This window comes from Microtus ochrogaster, chromosome 16 (genome assembly GCF_000317375.1).
Source record: "Microtus ochrogaster isolate Prairie Vole_2 chromosome 16, MicOch1.0, whole genome shotgun sequence".
Taxonomy (NCBI): domain Eukaryota; kingdom Metazoa; phylum Chordata; class Mammalia; order Rodentia; family Cricetidae; genus Microtus; species Microtus ochrogaster.
In genome coordinates, this window is record NC_022018.1 from 3,093,844 (window position 1) to 3,097,786 (window position 3,943).

The following is a 3,943-nucleotide window of genomic DNA, read 5'->3' on the forward strand; positions in this document are numbered from 1 at the left end:
ATTTTTGAGATCAGACCTTTGTCAGTTGCGGGGTTGGTGAAGATCTTCTCCCAGTCAGTGGGTTGCCTTTTTGTCTTAGTGACAGTGTCCTTTGCATTACTACTGTGGGTATTGTCAATATTTTGATGTAATTTTGAAAAGTCAACATTCCTTCTAAGACAAATTAACTATTACAAAAAAAAAAGAAGTATGTTTATAACAACTGGTATCTATCCATACAAGTCCTAGAACACATTCTGAGACCAAGAGACATGGGCTGATCTGGCCTAAGCTGGTTTTGAATACATTCACAGTAAGGCAAACTGTATCCTTTCAATGAAGTTTATAGAGTGAATCCTGTATTTACAATCTTATGTCTATGCATAGTTGTGAATGCACAAGATTAAAATCAGATGTATCATGGAAAAGGACATGGCCAATGAGCAAAGGTTTAACCTAATCCAAACCTGTCAGTCAGAAGAGAGAACCAGCATCGCCATATTCCCTAGCAATCAAACTTCTTCTTCTCTTGAAGCCACCCCAACCAATAACCAGATCCCTTGGGTTTCTCCACTCATGTGCCCACTGTCACCCTTGACAGCACGTCCTGAGAGGTCCCATTGCTTTGCTCTCAGTCCATTTCCTTGCTACTTTGCATTCCTATGCATGATTATCTCTACTCTTTGAATAAGACGCCAGCAATCTGAGGCCATCTGGAAATTTAACCACTGGTAATGCCCAGAGAGATGGCAAGGACAGCTCTTCTCATGCTCGGTTTTGGCTACTTAGTTTGCCTTGGTGTTTGGCAGCAGTGGGGGGAGACTGAGGGCTTCTGAGAGAGACAGTATGGAGCTGTGCCTCCATCTCTGTCACCACTGACCCCACTGGAGCCAGTTGTGGCAATATCTGCCTATAATGGTAGCACTTCAAAGGCAAAGGAGAATGCAGTTGAGGCCAACCTGACCTACATATTAAGAGGTCTTGAGAAAAAGCAAAAGTAGAGTTAGAGGGTTTTTGCAGGGTTTCCTGTGGTTGTAGGCAATTTGCACTCCCTGTAAAATGTAAAAAAAAAAATCACCCTTAAACACAGTGTTTACCTGTTGCAGGAGGTCCTTCCAGCCTATAGCCGCTGAGATACCAGCCCATTGGGGCGTGGTTTCTCTCCCTTTAAAAAAGTGGCCACTTCCCTCTCCTCTCTCTCTTCATTCCTGCTCAGCCCCCCCCCCCACGCGACTAGACTCCCTTCCTGGCTGTGCAGAGGGTTGTTGTCTGGGACGGTGATCTGTAAGTTTTTTCCCCTTTAAATAAATACCACCCTATTAATCATAATTCCAAACTGGTGTGGCATTGTTTGTGATTTACGCCTTCATTTACCAGTGCCTGAGTAATGGGTGCATTCAATGGTTAAATATCCTCATTATTAAATAATAATCAAACATGGTTTGCATATGAAACATATTAATCATTTGTTGGATGTTTTCTTTTGGCATTTACTAGGAGAGATGGACAGGTCCCTTTCTCTAGGATAACAGACCGAACAGTGACTTTTATTTGGTCTTGCCAGGGACAAACTATTGTATTGTACATCATGTTGAGCTGGTTCTGGTTTTGCCTCTTACTAGAATTTCAAAATTTCCAAAGCAGCAAGACTGAACACCAACTAAACAATGAAGGAGACTTTCATCCACGGCCAATGATGGGAGAAGTGTCAGACAAACAGGCAAATCAACTTTTCAACTCTTTGAGGTGAGGTCAGGAGAGTTTAGATAGAGGTTCAAAGAATCTAGGGAGAGTGCTGGCCTTATCAATGGGAGGAATATTCATGTCTTCCATGGAAACTAGTAGAGATTTCCCAGGAAACCGGCCACCACCTCTTCTCAGTCCTTTGATGGTTCTTTCCACTCAGGCATGGCAATTGGCAGGTGTTATGGTGCTGGAGGGTGACATCAGCATGCAAATTGGATTATAATGAAGTTAGATGTTGCTCTAACAACCATTTTAACTCCAGCCAGTGAGTCTGCAGAGGAACTTCTGGCCCACAGATACCCTATCCTCAAAGATAAACAGGATAAACTTGGGCATGGTCCCACACACCTGTCATCCCAATGTTGTGGGGAGGAGACAGGAGGGTGGCTGGGGTTTGTTGGCTGCCAGCCTAGTTCTGGGTCCAGTGACAGAACATGGCTCCGTGAATAAAGCAGAGAGTGACAGAACAGTGCACTCAGTGTGCTCTCTGGCTTGCACATATATGTATCTCCACGTACATATGTACATACATCACACGTTCATATGCATGTGCTCACACACACACAAGATAAATATGACTAGGATGAGGTAGAAATCAAGCGATTCACCTAGGCATTTCTCAGAGTAACACAGTCATCTGTGATTATTTCATAATGAGTTGTGGGTCCTCTGTCAATGCAAACCTGCACTGAGTATCTGGCCCTTAAATTACATTCACCACCTGCTTTAGTAAAGGATTTTTAGGCAGCCAAAGGTAGGGTCACTGAGTGAGAAATCATTGCATGGAATGTATAGGAGTAGGTACTGTGACATTATCTTTGCAAAAAGGAAAGCCACCACACCATTCTGTGCCCAACTACCAAGGAGGTCAGGACCTACTGTGCCCAGTTACCAAGGAGGTCATGATCTACTGTGCCCAGTTACCAAGAAGGTCAGGATCTATTGTGCCCAACTACCAAGGAGGTCAGGATCCACTGTGCCCAGTTACCAAGGAGGTCAGGATCTACTGTGCCCAACTACTAAGGAGGTCAGAAACTACTACAGCTCCAATCTGCCTCTCCATCAGTGGGGAGCAGCAGCGTTTACAGAAAGAGAGCAGAAAGCTGTTGGTTTGGGGAAAAGGAGCAGCACATGTTCTTAGCTGTGTTCTGTTTGGGGAATTGTCCAGTTTCCTTTTGTTGTTATGATAAAACTCATTGGCCAGAAGCAGCTTGGGGAGTAAAGAGTTGACTTCAGCTTACACTGTCAGGTCACAGTCCATCGCTGATGGAAGTCATAGCTGAAACTCAAACCATAAATCATGGAGGAATGCTGCTTACTGGCTTGCTAACTGGTTCATGCTCAGCTTTCTTTTCCTTTTCTTTTTTGGTTTTTTGAGATAGGGTGTCTTAATGTAACTTTGTTTCCTGTCCGGGAACTAGCTATTGTGGACCAGGCAGGCTGGCCTCGAACTCACAGAGACCCACCTGCGTCTGCCTCCTGAGTGCTGGGGTAAAAGGTGTGTGCTACAACCACTTGGCATATATAGGCTAAGTCCACCTGACTCTGGATGGTGTCACCCACAGTGTACTGGGCCAGCCCACAGTCAGAATGACCTCTCACAGATAGAGCCACTGACCAGTCTGATCAAGACAGTTCTTCAATTGAAGTTCTCTGCTCCCAAGTCACCCTAGGTTGTTTCAAGTTGATAATAAAAAACTAAAAAAAAAAAAAGACTAAACAGACCAGTGGATGAAAGTGAGCTTATTGAAATCCAGGCTTGATCTAACACTGAGAACTACCATAGCACTTTGTTTTATTTTTAATTTTTCTTCTGTGGATGCCATAAAAAGCACAAAGACTTGAACATTTTTTTTTCCTTTTTCCTATTAGTTTTTATTTCCTTTTGTAGGCAGTGAAACAGTGAGAAAGAAGGTGAATTCATAGCTAAATTCCTTTGGGGATTTTGTACCGTCAGAAATTGATTAAATACAGGTGCTCTCCATTCTATGTTTAACCCAGCATCTACCAAAGAATCGGAGGGGCCTCACACACCAAGATTTTGTACATTTTCTTCTATCCTTATGGCATGTACTAGCTAGTTCTATGTCATCTTAACACAAGCTAGAGAGTCATGAAAGAGGAGAAAACTTCAATTGAGCAATGCCTCCATAAGATGCAGCTGTAGGCAAGCCTGTAGGACATTTTCTTAGTTAGTGATTCATGTGGGAGGGCCTGT